At 36.0% G+C, this 17,134-nt stretch overlaps 1 protein-coding gene across 22 annotated transcripts in view; it reads right to left on the bottom strand.

Moving 5' to 3' along the window:
* The window catches only part of NRXN1 (neurexin 1), a 671,565-nt gene that overhangs the window by 448,478 nt on the left and 205,953 nt on the right, over positions 1 to 17,134 (bottom strand). The window lies entirely within an intron of this gene.

Below are 17,134 nucleotides of genomic sequence, written 5' to 3'. Positions count from 1 at the left end.
AATATATAGATAAGGGGAATGACAGAACATGAAAAAAACAGGTGTGAGAACACTGGGTTTTTGAGAAGTCCCTGAATGTATTTGTCTTCTGTTGTAGCCTGTACACTAACTTTGATCCTGATTTTCAAAATGCTTCTCTTTAGATAATAGAGTAAGTTCAGAGACAACTGCAAAATACTTCAGATAAGGCATCAGACAATGACTGCATTTTGCTTTAACTTTGCTTTGTAATAAAAGAACATTAGAAGTTTTTAGTTTGTGTTTACTTGAAGTTCTTTCCCTCAGATTTGATGCAGAATTCTAAGTGGGTTTTTGGAGTTTTTTGTGGGTTTTTTTTTGGGGGGGGGGTGGTTTTTTGTTTGTTTGTTGTTTTTTTTTTTTTTTTTGTGACAGCAGCCAAATCATAGTAGAATATAATGTAAAAAATCAAAATGACTATCAATTATGCTCTCTTTACAGTGCAAAACAAGATTCAGCTGTATAGCAACTGATAGTAACACATCCTGGACCCTGACCCATTTCGGTAGAGGAGGATCACTTTGGTTCATGGTGGATAAAGGATTCACAAACAATGTATTTTCTGGGATTTCAATGCATTCAAAGCAGCAGCCTGCATCTCATCTAATGAATATTTAACAAAAGCAAAAAATACGCAAGAGCAAATTTATTTGCTATGGGTGCTTGCTGCACAGGCATATTAAAGCAGCATGAATACCTACAATGGAGATGATAAAACAGATGCAGAAAGCTGGTATTTGTAGTTTTGTCCCAGGTATTTAATGACTAGACCACAAAAAACTGAAGGACATAAATGAATCAATGTGAAAAATATTTATGTACACACATTATGCACTGTAAACTGCTTCTGTAAAACCAGATCATTCACACAAAGTATGGAACTTAAATACATGCCAAGCCCTTTAAAAAAATATATTCCTAAACAAGGACCTGAAGAAGCAAGCAGTTCATGCAAGAAAAAAAATTGAGTAATTCTTCAGAATTCACTGTTAATTTTTGAACCCGCTCTCTTTCCTTTTAGATTCAATAATATAGGTCATGATACTCAATATGAACAAATTAAAATTTTTGAACAAATTACTTATATTTACATCAACTAGCACTCACAAAAAAACTAAAACTGAGCACAGCATTTTACTTCAGAGGAAACTTTTTGGTTAAAAAACTTGAACACTGTGGATGAAGACACTAACTGCATGCTTTTCCTACCAAACTATCTTTTCTGCTCACCTGACAAACCAAAAAATACCCATTATTTGCTATTTTTATGCCATTTCCATGCCATGAATTCAAATATCATCTTCCATGACAATATTCTAGTTCGGCCAAGCTGTAAATATTGCATAAATTATTTGAAGCAGAAATACCAGTGAAATACCTCTAAATTTCTCCAGCCTTCAGAGTAATTAATTCCTCATTAAAAATTAAACTTCCCTCTTATGATCATTTGGATGAAACCTCAGGCATATTTGCCCTCAATCTAGCATTGATATTTGGGAAATGATTGGGCACTGCAACTACAAATCTGCCTTGCCATGCCCAGCTCTGGAATGAGAAGATAGGAGGTAAAACACCCACAGGTTTGCCACAGGCTAGCAAAGATTCAGGAAAACCAAGAAGAGGAAATCAGGTTACAAATCTTTTTTGTGCTTTGTCATTGAAAACCAGACGTTATAGCACACACAGAGCAGAAGGCACACAAGTCAAAATGTTTCAGTGCAGGACAGAAAAGCTACTAATCCATATTGGTACTCAACCCTGCATCAACTTTTTAATATCAAAAAAGATGTGCTATTTTACTCTTGATATGAATGCATGCATTTAGAATGGACATTTAAAAAATCTATAAAGCATTCAAATGTTTTATGTAAAAAAACCCACTCAGTCTGTTGCTACATTTTATACCACAATTTTTGTTGATCCTTTAAGCAAATTAAGAACAGGCTTCATTAATAACCAGTTGTGTAAACTGCTGGTTGTTTGTTTATTTTTTCAAATTATCACTTAATGACACTTAGAGAAACCATTAAAAATGCATGGCAGACATTCTAGCCAGTATGAAGTGTTGCACTTCATTTAATGATTAAAATGTAATTACCTGCATAGAAAAGCACGAGATAATATGAACACCATAAAGGAGTTTAACATGTTTTTATTCTGAATTTTGAGTACTGTAGATTGTTGTATGTTATGGCAGTGAAAATCCAGAATTACAGGAGATGTGCAAACACAGAATGACACAATCTGTGTCACAGAAAGTTTCAAACAAGAGAAGGGTATGCTTCTTTGCCACACTGAAGTTAACAACAGTTCTAGTATTCAATTCTTTGGAAATTCAACAAATCCTTAGTCTGATAAAACACATGGAAACAATACTTCCATAGGCCTTAGCTTCCTACATAAGCACTACGCTAAGCTTTATAGCACATCCACCCATCTCACTGGCAGTATTGCATCATAAACTAGGTCTGGCTGTATCCATAATAATTTGATCATGTGCCCATGCCTGATTTAAATCACATACATAAGACTAGATGCTTTGATCTTACTACATAGCAACAATAATGGAACCATAGACAAGAGAAATAAAATTGTTGCAAGAGTAAATCACAACCCGTGTGACAAACCCATCTAGTATTACACAACAAAACCTGTTAGAGTGCTGTCAATTTATCTGTCTGCCAAAATAATTACTGTCAAAGAGAAAATAAGCTAACACCACTGATACTCTACTTCTAAGAGCCAAGTTACTTCTCTACAATCTTCTAAACATTAAATGTGTTCTGAATAAATAAATTGCACCAAACCAGAGTCTAGTATGTTCCTAAATGTACTGTTCAGTGCTCAGTTTCACAACAATTTAAAATTCAAACATTTATCTGCTACACCATCAACTTATAAAGTCTTTCTGAAAAAGTAATGCAACTTAGGAAAACTACACTAAAACAGCACGCAGACAAAACCATCAACAAGAATGACTGATACAATAAAACCAGACAGCCTGAACTGTTATTTCCGTGGCACATTTGTGCAGTAATAGCAAACTAATATCTTGCCATTCCATACCAAGGGAATACTCTCCACACAAGGAGTGCACCGTTGAACCTGGAATGGTCTCAGGATGCATCATGCACAAGGTTTCTCAGCACACTGCTCTTTTAGGAAGCCAGCCTTTACTCTTCCATTAAATATATCACTCACTGGATCTTAAGAAAAAAATGTTACAAAGACTATGAAGTAGTTCTCCAAATCTTATACTGAATTTGACTGTTTTTCGTTTCCCAATCACATAACAAAGGATGACCAGGTTGCATCCAGAAATAAAACACAGGCATGCAAAGAAGCAGCCAAAATAATACTGTCTAATTAAAAAAAAACGAAAACAACAAAAAAAGAAACTTAAGTATGCAACCAACAAAAATGATGGAATTATGATAAAGCCTAAGAAATTAATTTTGAGAGAATTCAGAGGGTCTGCTTTATAAGTTAGAGTTAATTTTTACAAGTACTGCTGTTGTTATACACTAGCAGTTTTCTGTTCCTATCTCTTGTAAATAACCTTTTTTTTAACAGAAGAATCTTCCATGCTTCCTTTCATTTCTCACAATCTGTGTTTTTCTTTCCAGAAACTATACTCCTCGCTCTCTAAACAAGCCTCCACAGAATATTCCAAGGAAGCAATTTGGAGAAAAAAATCAGATTAATGATTCCAAATCCACAGTTGGGAAATAGCTACCTGTTTTTCCTTTTTTTTTTTTTTTTTTTAAATGCTCCCTTCCCTCTCCAGTAAGTACAGATTTCTGTGTCTCTTCCCTTTGTGAGGAAATAATTTCATTATGAGGTAATCATGACTAGCCTAACATGAGAACAAAACCAGAGAAGTTATTTAAGACCATAAGCAATTTATTCTGAAGGACTGAGGAATTACTTCTCAAGGGCTTCTTATTATTGTTTTAAATTATCCTTTTGCAAAAAAACCCAAAAAACCCAAAACAAAACAAACCACAAAAACAAGCAAACAAAAAAACCCAAAACCAAAACAACCAACCAACCAAACAAAAAAACCCAAAACCAAAACAACCAACCAACCAAACAAAAAAACCCCAAAAAACCCCCAAAAAACCCAAAAAACAGGCTGTCTACTTATTCCACAGATTCAGAGATCTGGTGAACCAATCCAAGCCTTTCTGTGGCAGAAAATGTTCCACTCAAAACCATTCTAAAGTAAAACTTTGGTTAGTTGTTATAACCAAGTGCTTTGGGCTGCCATAGTTGCTGTTCCTGGCATGTACTATCATAACATGGTTTATCTCAAAAAACACACTGCACCTGTGATCCTGGGCACCAAAATCTTCACTAATGGCATCCAACATAAAAGTAAAACTAATATCAATTGCAGTAAAATGAGGTGCAAAGAAAAATTCTACCTGCCAAGAAAAATTTAACAGCATAACTAAGTCGGGTATCATGATGTATCAATGTGCAAAGAAACTTGGGAAAGTTTTCCAGTTGCTGTTTTGTTTCACACACAATCATTTAATCAGTAGCCAATCACAAGCAGCATGAACCTCTGAAGAATGAGCCTCTGAGCCCTTCCCACCATCTCAGATGAGAATAAAATTATGATAGTTGCTACTCATGATAAATGACTTGCAGAGAACACTAGATAAGTGATAAATTACTCCATTTTGCTAAACAGCCATTTAAATTCATAACTAAAATGGCTGCACCATGCAATTTCCTCACTAATTTTCATGTCCTTTTACTTAATCACATAGAGTATGCACTTCAAAAGCAGATTTGTAATTGGGGAGGGAGAGGAAAGCAAGCAGGAGTTTTCAAGGAATGATGCCATCCTAGTGTACATTAAATACTAAATTGCCAGAAGGTGAAAATAAAAGAACCTTTTTTGAATTAGCAGTTGCATCGTTAATAAGTAGATTACAGTATCCTGCACTTTATATTGTAATGATAATGCCTCAAAAAATTACTCAAAACACCGACGTTTGAAATTGTGATTTTAAAGGCATTCTTGTTACATTAGAATAAACTGCAAAATGTCAAATACTCTCACATCACTTGTACATTCACAGGAAAAACTCCTTTTACTCAACCTTACTGTTGCCTTACAAGTCATTTATGTATTTTGGTAAGAAGTTCAGAAACCAGAGCAGAATTATACAAACAAGTAAATACAGGGTTCAGTTTCTGCACCAAGCTAAAAACTGTGCTGGATTTTTCACTGACTGTACAGCTAAACTGCAAAGTGCAGATTTCTAGCTTTCAAAGGATCAGAATCACAGACACTCAGGACAGGGCGTGGGGCAGAGACAGAGATGACACACACCCCAGAGCTTCCGTGCGACAACTGCGTGTTTCATTGCTCAGATCCTTCTTGCACAGGAGAGCCAAAAATCCCTGGTCCAGACAGCTGATTGGTCTGGCCTTAACCCCAGCCAGCTCCCTGATCGGTGAGATGTCTGCAGCCCAGGGTGGAACATCACTGGATGAAATCCCTGTTTGGGTTTCAGTACAACCTATCATGGTCCACCCAGGAGCTGGCCCGTGAAACTGGGTCTCTTGTTTATGGCAGAATTAATTGTCCAGTACAAGCCAGCCTGTAGTGAGACATTTCAGTATTAGATTGCTTACAGAACTGGTAGAAAAAATGATGCTATTATAGGGAAAAATGGTGTTTTTAATTTTACTCCCTGTAAGTATATAACTTGTGCAAATACAAATTTTTTGCTTTGAGTGATGAAACAGGTAAGGTAAATTCTTCCTCTGCATCCTGGGCTTGCTCTCTTCTGCTTCTATCTTACAGAGGAGAGCTGCACAAAAAACACATGCAGTTATTCTTGCAAAAATTGAAACCAGTCTTTGTCCTAGATAAAAATCCATTTTCTGCTCCTTGGATGACGCAGTAGAACCTTACTCCTTGCTGAGCATTTTCCAAATGAGTTGCATTCATTTTTCATTTTCCTAAGTAAAAATGTGGAATAGGAGAAGCAAGAAAAATTGGTTTTACTTTGTTGTTGTGTTATATTTGAACACACATTTCAAATGAAAGAACAAGGAAGAAAATAATCCACAACTAACACATTTTATGTGTAGAAAGAGTTAATGAGTTAAGCGATCTGATAAGAAACAGTTACAAAGCTAATGAGAAACTTCTGGGACATCAGCTGAATACCTCTCTTATGGCACCACACAGCACTAGAGGATTAGTGCAGCATGTCCTGGGGTTTAGATGCAATAAAAAACAACAAGCAATTTTCTAGTCCTAATTAACTCCTGTTAAAAGAAGCCCTTTGTAGCAATAAGCTTTCCAGAGATGCAGGGGGAATGCCACTGCAATGGTATTATGTACATGATGAGCCACTGCTATAAAAACAGTTTTGCATTTGTCTCGGAGAGGTGCTACAGGAACATGTAGCATTAGACTCAGTAAAAAGAGATACAGCATAGTTTTGAAAAAGGTAAAACAAAACCCCTTCTAGAGGGGATTGACAAAACCGTCACGGTTTTTTTTTCTGTCTCTGCCTAAGATTGTGTCATTGAAGGAATGTCTACATAGAAACATTTGGGAAAAGTCGGCTGGATTTCTATGTTAGTCTTCAAAACATGTTTGGCAGAAGCTATTTATGACTCTTGGTCTTCCTATAAACATGGGAAATTTAATAGGAAAACCGTTGTTTTATTACATCTTCCAGTCTGTTGTGGATATTCTCATTTAAGAAAGATTTTTCATATATAAAACAAAAACTCTTTCCGAGTAACTGAGCATAGGAGGAATACATTCTGTGAAAGGATCCTAAAGCAACAAAGGGGATCTGAGAAGCTGAAGTTTCAGCTGAAGAAATCTGCTGTTAAAATAACAAGCAGGCAGATGTGCTAATGGCCTGCCGCTACACTAGAAATATTTGATCCAAACAAGCCATGCCTAATACCTTTTTACAACCCTGCCTCTTCAAATGAAGTGACAGGAATTCCTATATCAGCTACAAAAAGAACTCTTTTTTATTGATTAATTCTGGATATAGATAGAAGAAGCTCAAAACTTCTCAAAGACAGGCAGACCATTAGTCAAAAATACTCTTTGATCTCAATTCATTGTCGCATGGAAAAAAAAAATTCAGCCAAAAATGTATTTTTAACATAAGGCTGCGTATAAGAAGGAGTATCAGGATAAATATGCCTTTCTTGTGATGCATTTGATATTTCTTATGGCACCCCAGAATTATCTTCAGCCACCATCAGTACCTAGGTCAGGTGTTCAAATGAGCTACGGGATCAGAAATGTTATTATTAAAAACTAAAGTACAAGTTTTAAGAAATTCAATACAATGTTTTTGGAAACATTTTTTTCTTCCAAAGAATGACAAAGGTGGAAGAATTCTCATTTAGTGAGGAAAAAAATAGTGCCAATTTAAGTTCAGTTGAATAATTGGTATTGAACTCTAATATCTAATAAACTACATTAAAAATTCAGACAACCTTCCTCCAAATGTTAAACTGATTAACGATCACTACAAGGACTAATGATATTTTACCTTTATGACTGTAACTGATGGACAAAGCACTAAGGACAACATAAACATTTAATTTTAAAAAAATATTAGTAACTATTTGTATAACAGGGACTCTGGTCAAGGTCATGGCAATAAATGCAGCTGTCTGTTCTTTACAGAGAAAAGCACCCACAGGTATTTACACAGAACTGCAACCACCTGCATATGTATGGGAAGAAACATTCAAGGGCAAATCCAGAATCAGGAAATGATTATTTAAAAGTTCAGCTGAAACACTCAAGAGGACTTCACAACTCACAGAAAACCTTAATGGTTATAATAGTGCTATTACCATCTCCAGAGGCTGTGACATATCTTCCTAGAAATGTTTGACCTACTACTTTCAGTTTTGTTTCCTGTTTGTTTCAGTGCTGTTCTCCACCCTTCTTCCCTGTATCTTAGTTTTTCTCCTTAAGAGACCTTCCTTATTGTACTACAGTTCCTGCTGAGACGCAAAGGTTGGCTAAGCCATATGCTGGTCAGTGTTCTCACTAATCCGCAGTCACTGGAAATCCCCAATCACATTTGAAGGTCAGAATAAGCCCTAATAATAATGAAAAAACCCCTCACACCTCTATTTGTATTTTGTGTGCAGCAGTCAGATAAAAGAATATATACAAGTAGGATGTTAAGGATAGGGAAATGGCAAACTGAATTCAAATTAATTTAACACATTTTATTCTGGAAAAGACACTAAAGCTTAATGAAATCCACAGAAGTGTGACAGATGATATTCTACACCGATGTATTGTAGCTATTTTTCACTTTTCTGGCATTATCATTTGTTCTTAAATTAACTCTCACTTTCCAAGACAAAGAAAAATGCAAAACTACCATTATTTTTGTAATGGTTTGACAGGATATATCTGTTTTTCATATCCCTTCTTCTTCCTACCCCAAATCAAAATTTAGGTCATAGTATTTCAGAACATGGGCGATATTGAGTAAAGAGCACCCACCTAAACAAGAGCTTATTACTGAATATAAACCAGGGTTTTGTGTAAATGACAACCAGATGTATTCAGATGATAATTTCACATGTGGCAGTCTCAAAATCTGATTTATCTGACTGCAAATAAAATACATAAGGGGTTTTTTTTGCTAATAATCACAGATGGCTCTCAATGCAATTTACATCAAGTTTTAAAGGAGTAGTAGGAGCTAAGTAACAAAGAGTTTTAAGAAAAGTGCTGCTGAAATAAGTCACTGCCACTACAAAGCCTCTTCATGAAACAAACCTGCTTATGGAGGTTCCAATTCTGTAGCATGGAAAAGCTTCTCAGACACATAGCAAGACATCAGTGAAATGATGTCTTAAAGCTCTGAAATCCATTCCCCTACACCTTTTTCCATGATTCTCTAAAGCTTACCCCCAATAGCATGATAAAGGAGGATAGAATTCAAAAAAATTTATTGGACACCTTATCATGTTTCAAGTAACAACGGCTAGTTTTTAAACAAGATAGTTCTTGCTATCACTTCACAGAATAGGTCAATCTGGAAGGGACCACAGTGGGATACTTGTTCCGGTCTCCTTACATAAGCAGGGTCATCCCAGAGCACACAGCACAAAACTGTGTCCAGATGGTTCTGGAATCTCTCCAGCAAAGGAGATTCCACATCTTCTCTGAGCAATCAATTCCAGTTCACAGTTACCTGCACAGCAAAGCTCTTCCTCATGTTCAGGTGGAACTTCTAGTGCATCAGTTCTTGCTCATTGCCTCTTGTCCTGCTGAGTAGAGCCTGGTCCATCCTCTGACATTTCCTCTCAGAGACATTGGTGAGGTTCCCTCTCAGTCACTGCTCCTCGGGGCTGGGCTGGCCCAGCTCCCTCAGCCTCTCCTCAGAAGGGAGATGCTCCAGTCCCTTGATCATCTTTGTCACCCTCTGCTGGACCAGCTCCAGCAGCTCCTTGTCTCTCTTGCCCTGAGGATCCCAGAACTGGACACAGCACTCCAGACTGGCCTCACCAGGGCTGAGCAGAGGGGCAGGATCACCTCCCTGACCTGCTGGCAATGCAGTTCCTAATGCACCCGAGGATCCCACTGGTCTTCTTGGCCACAGGGACACACTGCTGGCCCATGGACAGCTTGTTGTCCACCAGGACCCCCAGGTCCTTCTCCACAGCATTTCTTATTCTTCTTTTCAATAAATACCAGGGCTTGGCAACATTCGCTCTTAAACAGAGTTTATTAATGTTCTAAAATACTTCCAGTATGCTATAACAAAACAAGGCTTTCAACATCTACTCTTGATACCAATTTTTCTTTTAAATGAGACTTTCAAAAATTGATAAGCAGGTTTCTTGGCCTTACCATAGCTTTAAAACTATACATGCACTGATTTATTTTCAACTATGAATACATAAAAAGAGCTATGTCTAGATTTATGTTTAAACGACCATTTTAGGCATGTATTTTAGAAATATAGAAGATTTCTCTCTCCAAGTCTTATCAAATCTGTGGAAATCCACGAAAACTTCTGCAAGTAGCAAAATAATCAGTATTATATATGCTTCACATTTAGTTTTTTGAAGACTGACTAGCCCCTTCTCCATTAATTCAGTATTACCTCCTTATTTTTTCAGAAGTCATAAGTCTTTGAAACTGCTTGATAAGGAGGCCTCCCTACTGAGATTACCAATAGTCTTTTTATAGAAGCCTGCAGGAACACTGCAAAAGCAGAAGAAGATTAGCAGAGTATAAAAATAATTGGACTTTAGTGCTGTATTGATATTTTAGAGGAAAGATTTGCTGTCATGACTAGGCCAAGTTATCTGCTGGTAAATTCCACTGAAGACAGCACATTTGCACCACTGGTACTTTATCCTGCTCTTTATGCAATAAATACGTCTAAGAAGGTGAGATACTTAGAGTGTCATAGATAATGTGACATATTTGCATCATTGCATGGATCTAACATAAAACTTAACAACTCATTTCTCAGGTAATGGAAAGGGTAGAAAAAAGATGGAGATAGAAAGAGTGACACTGTCAGTGATACTGCCTCATTTTAGAAACATTAGACATTAAGAAGTAATTTCACCTCGCCAGGAACTTGTCTAAAATAACTACTTAAAATACTTCAATATTTATTATTACTGCATAGGAGCTTAGCATTATTTACAGCCTTCTGCCCTACAGATATGAAATATAAACAAGACTGTAATCATCCAAAGAACACTTACAGAAGAAAACACAATTGAAAAAATAATTTAACATATCTTACAAAGGATAATCAAAAGAGAAAAGCTGCGACACTCTACTGACAAGCACATTACATAAATTTCAGGTTTGGGTACTCTTCCTTTTTCAAGAAACTAATCTGTATTCAGGGTCTGAAGTTTCTCTACATTTCAAGGCACTAAGATTGTGTTCACCACAGCTGCTGGTACTCCACTAAGCCATGGACTGGAGAGGGCAGGGAAAAAGCAACGGTGCCTGTATCCTTCACCCAATGTTCTGGCAACTGACATCTGTTTTCCATAAATTTCTATTGCCTAACCAATGTGGAAAAAAATGCAAGACTGAAGACTGTGTCAACAACAGCAGGAACCACAGGCTGGCTCCTCTTGCACAGCTTGAGCATGACTGCTGGTCCCACACTAAACCACACAGGAATCAGGAGCAAGGACTACAACCAGATTGACTATTCACACACAAATACTACAGCATAGAACAAATTCTGTGAAAATTTTCAATATAACGAACCTTTTCTTTTCCCCTCAGAGGAAAAAAAAGATTCCCTCTACAGTATACAGTAAGTAAAAGTTTTCTTCAAATCATAAATTGAACACAAATGCTCTTACCAGCAGCCTCCATTTTTTGCTCTCCCACCTGTGCCCCATAGGTGTCCTGTAATTACCCATCAGCTGTTTAGAAGCACAGCCCCTGAGGCTGCCTAGGTTTTACATTTATTACATTAGGAAAATGCCACTGTGCAGTAGCCAGAGTGAAAGGATCAATACACAGAGAATGCTTGCACTCTGAGTTACACAACTATTAATTCAGCCTTCTTCTACAACCCTACTGTTTTCTTTGCATTGCTGAATATAGTTTTGTTTTCCTAAAGACCCTCCTCATTTTATAGCACCCTGAGAAAATAAGTAAAGCCCTTTATGCACAATACACAAGACATTTGATTCTGAATACATGCCATTACACTTCTAAAGCTACTTGATTACAACTCTGGATACTTTCAAATTAATTAAAATTGAAGCGTTCTTGGCAAAACACACCAGAATTCATCACAGAACCACCAGGTCAGTTATTATGTTCACAAAAAATATTTAAACCTTTCTGCACTTTCAGGAAAGGGAATTACTGCATCTGTGAAGAAATCATTTTGCAATTATTATCTCTATTTCACCCCAAGGCTCCAACACCTTACAGATCTCCCAAGGATTTGGATTCAAAAGCAATAGGAAGCTGTATTAAGAGCATTTTAGAATCCTGCCATCAGTTCCACTGTTGAGGTAACATTATATCACAGTACTCAAATGAAATGGTACAGATGTAAATGGTTTAAAATTAAAGCTATGTGCATCATTAAGAATTTTGCTCAATTGTCATTAAATTAGAAATTTGCAGACTAGCAGTCCATTCTTTCTTAATTCACTTCTACCTGAGTTCATTTTCATTGGATTCCTAAACTGTAATCTAGAGGTAAACCACAATTTAACTGAAGGATAATTTGATTATTTTATTATTCAAGGATTATTTGTTTGTACTTTAGTCTGGGGCTATGGAGACAATATGCACACTGAAGTATTTCCATCTCATAAGCAAGAGCAGGCAACATTCATCAGTCTGTTAGCCATGAAATTAGGAATGTTTGATGTATCCAAGGGCAGCTCCTGCAGCTCTTGTTTTTCCTGCTCTCAGTTATTTCCTGACTCCTTCAATATTGAGTTAATAAGCAACTTTTCTGTGCTGCTGTACAAGAAACAGACTAATTTAAGCAGCTTCAGGCTTCCCATTTTTATTTTCTATCCTCATCTTCCACGTTTTGGGGCTTTTTGTGTAAGCAGAAGGAAAAGCTGAACAGCAGCCTGCCCTGGCTCCTCAGAATGCAGTAACACCAACAGAACTTTTCTTCACCCACACTGCTGTAGGTCTTTTGTCAAGTGGATGCCTAGCACAGGAAATTAACCATAAAATCCATTTACCCCTGTATTAGCAAAGAACTGCTCCAAAATAAAGGGAAACTACAGCTAAAGATTCTATCAAAACTCAGGAATTTACCATGGATTTCCAAATTGGTTTCAAGACAAGCTGCATCTTGACCTATTTCTGGTGGTGCAATAATCAGCAACCAGATATTTCTCCCTGGCTAGTGAGTAGTGTCAGGACAAGATGACTTTTAATATTCCTTGGCTTCTCTCAAGACTCATTAAATGACATTAAATCTTCCTCTCAATGTCATCAATTTTTCAAGCCTAGAATTATGTTTGGAAAAGCACATTTTCATTCTCTTAACACTCTACTAATTTTGTGGAGTAACTTTCAGATGATCTACTACATCCTGTGCTTACTCACTGCAGCCCAGCACTTGTTTTTTCTTATAGGCACAGCTGACCACAGACAATGATCCATGGACCAAACAAACCCCAAATCCTCAAGTGGGCAGATGCAGGATAATTCTGTGTTTTGGCTGCTATACACCCACAGCTTTCTCTCATTAATTGAGCTGTAACTTGAGTAGTGACCTAATTTTTGCTGTATCTTTTATTGTCAGAACAAAACCAATTATGAACAGTTCCCAACAAAGTTAAATCTTTTTCACATTTTTCTTAAAACACCCTGCTCATTTCTGATACACTTAAATTTAATTCAGTCTCTGTAGACCTCCCAATGCCTTGAATGTACACAGATGAATGCAGAAAGATTAAACATTTTCTTACTGTGACCTACAACAATGTGCTGAAACTTTAATTATTATGTTAATTCAGACATTAGGCCCTGTGGATTTATTATATCCCAGAAGCTAACACAGTCTACTCTGAAGTAAGATGTAAGCATTAGCTGTATCTAAGCATTTTGTGTACAAATATTTAGTCTGTAACAAAAGGTGACACATTAAAACTAATTTTAAAATCTAATCCTAATTTTGGGGCTTTTTCCTCAAGTAGATATCTTGTTCCTCAGAAAGAATCTGAAAGTGTCGCCCCTTTTAGCAACAAAAGATTGTGTCTCAGAAACATTATCATCCTCAAATTCAAGGCTTTTGAAGCAAGATTGGTATTTATAAATTAAAAAAAAAAAATATATACTTCTCTACCATCATAGGATAACATTGGGGGAAAAAAAACCCAATCAACAACTCTTTTTTTTCCACTGCAGGACAGGATGAGGTACATTCCACACGGTATTAGAACTATAATATCCAATCCCAAAATAGTTCGTTTCAAACAAAGATGGCCTATATCTATAAGACCATATCAATCACTGAAAATTAAGGTTTGACCTTCTCCCTAATAGAGAATACAGGTGTTTCTGATCAGCTATCCCTCACAAAAAAAGGCAGTTTTGTATCATTCACGAAGGAAAATTGCCTAGTTATTTCTTTATTAATTATCTCCCATTTTAGCCAATATTTTTCTTATTTTCCATTAGCAACATGATTGACAAAAATGCAACTCATGTTTTAAATCATTCTGAAGAGAAAAATAAAGGTGGAGAAACTTGATGGGGTGAACTTGCAGACTTCAGTAAAACCACTGGAACTTTGCTGACTACAAAAACTTTTCAAGCAATGGACTGGAGGTAGCTCATATAGTCTTATTTTTCCTTGGTTACATCAGAGTGTTTTCTATTATAGAATCACAAAAGCACCTGTGTTGTAATTAGGAGCAATCTAGGTTTCATCAAGAGAATATTAAAAAAATGCTTAATATAATAAAGGCAGGCAGCAATTAATGAAAGCTTTCTGTCTTTGTACTATCAAGGCAAGGATTTGGTCCTGTGCTCATTTTTGATTACACATTTTAATTGCTTACCAACCTATTGATTTGATAACCATCACAAAGATAATTCCAAAATACCAGATATAAATCTTTTTGTTCCAAATAGTAAAAAAAAGCTACAAAGGAATCCTTCTATCAGTATTTTCTAGTTGATGTAAATAAAGATGCTTGATGTTAAAGACCATGAATAGCTCAAGTATATCTTTGTACTATTTTTAAGCAATGTGCCTACAGTAATATTTGTTTTCTGCATTACATTAAACATTTTCCCACAGCAAGACCCAACATTCAAGGGATTCTTAGACATTTCTACTCTACTCAAGTCTTACACTTAAATTCATATCATTCACATGAAAATAAGTGGCTTAATAACACAAAGCTCTAATATAAATCTCATTATGTTTTGGGTTTTTGTTTTTTTCTTTAAATTCTCCGAGATCTGAGCTGGATCACAATACAAAGATAACATTTGAACTTTAATCAATTATATGAATTCAATCTAATTCCCATTTGTATATATGTATACAAAAAACACCCCCTATATATATAGTATTCTTTGCTAATGAACTTTCTTAATTTTCATTAAATTTTCATTAAATTACTTGTTTCCTCTCCAGTAATTTTTAGATACCTAAATTTTAAAAAAATCAAAGTATTCTAAAAAATACTTTTTAAGATATACAAGTTCATCTGAAAAACTATATCAATTTTTTCTTCTTGCTCAAAACCAAACACCTTTTTTCCTTGATAGTGAAAAAAAGAATGCTTTTTTCCACACTAAAGAAAGTTCAAAGTTACCATGGTAACTGAACAAAAAGTCACTAAGGACTTGCTGCTAAAGGACTTTATAGTATATAAAAAGTACATTCAGTTAGAGGTATTGGAAAATATTTTACAATTATTTTAAATACACAGAACTAGCAAACTCGGTGGTGATTACTATGAACAAATGTTAAAAGTATATGTCTTGGTTATTTTTGCAGTAAGGTGCACCACTGAGAGGCTTCTTAATTAAAGGTCAACTACTCTAAATTGCATGAGAGAATACTGGAAAACCTGTTCTTGCATGAACCCTGTTTTGCTAAATTTTCTCAGCTAAGTATTTTGTTGTCAGAAAAAAAGATAATTTAAGCAAAGTATTCATTATGAAATGAAGCAACTCATTTCTTGCCCGAGTCTGACAACTTAATGCAGCAAGTTAGCAAAAAAACAGCTAAGCCATGAGGTGTGTGAGAAAATACATCCCTGCTTTTACATTGAACATACTTCTATATATATACCCATAAAAGCCCAACATATTTCTAATTTTTTCTTGTAAGATGTCCTAGAATATTTGTACATTTCTGTATTAGCTATAACTGATTTAAAATAATTATTTTGGTGATATTATACTCAGCTCTCAAGAGTCAGACCCCAAAGTGCCATTGGCATTCCTAGGGACAGGGATTCCATCCTTCACATGGGGTTGTATAATTCAGCATAACTGGTATTTTAATGAACTAAGTTCTTAACCATTCCCCATTGCTGATAAATTGTGTTATTCTACTCTGTTCAGGGCAGTTGTTGAGCAATTGAGTGCCTTGAAAGGAAGACAGGCTGAAATTTGGTCAGGCACTTAAATTTACTCTGAGATTTATCCAGACCATTAACCAGCAAAGAAGGCATGAACAACTTTATTCTGTCCTTCACTACACATGCTTTCATTCTTGTGTCTTTCTACTAGTTGTATAAATAGTTCTTTTTCATTTTCCAAGGTCTCATAGGATGCCAAAGCCTGCAAAGTCATTCAGGAAATTTCAATTATAAACAAGTAATTGGCTGAGTGAACAAAATCCCACACTGGTATGTTTGCCATTGATTTCTTTAAAAGAGTAAAATAATCACATGTTTTTACTCTACATACCATCAGTCATTGCACTTCACATCCAGGCCTTGCAAATTTACACCTTTCATTAGGATGGACCCTAGAGCACTTTGCTAATTAATTTAGGGCTGTATTTTAAGAGACATCTAGTATATTGTCATAAGCCTTTCATTGAAGTTGTGTAGGATGAAAGGATGTTTGGGTCAGCCTACACTTTTTAAAATCCATGGTATTTTTGGTCCTAGTTTCAAGATGTTTCAGACTTATCCAGCAGTAGTGCCCAGTGCTTGCAATGTGCAGTGACACACAAGCACACCACCTCACCTAAGCAAAAACTTCTGAATTCTGCAATTACTCACTGTGTGGCATATTTTAAGTGTGTGCACATCAATGTAGAACTTAATTCAGAATATTAGTGTGGATTTATCTTCAGAGCTGAGCGGAAAAATGTGAAATACCAATGGCAAGGGCATTCCAGTCATATGAGAGTTGTAACAAAGCCTTTCACATACAAAGATTTATATTTTGAAGATTCAAGGTTGAAGATTTATCCTCTCTATTCCCTAGAATAACACTTTTCTTATATTCAGGAACCATGTTATTTTAACCAGCATATGATGATAAAGTCAACTGTTCTGGGATGCATCAAAAAAGCTGTGGCCAGGTTGAGGGAGGCATTTCTTGCCCTCTGCTCTGCCTTTGTGAATAGATCACTTC

This window comes from Sturnus vulgaris, chromosome 3, assembly GCF_052056855.1.
Source record: "Sturnus vulgaris isolate bStuVul1 chromosome 3, bStuVul1.hap1, whole genome shotgun sequence".
Lineage (NCBI taxonomy): Eukaryota > Metazoa > Chordata > Aves > Passeriformes > Sturnidae > Sturnus > Sturnus vulgaris.
The sequence above is the reverse complement of the archived record's forward strand: the minus strand, read 5'-3'. Positions and strand labels throughout refer to the sequence as shown.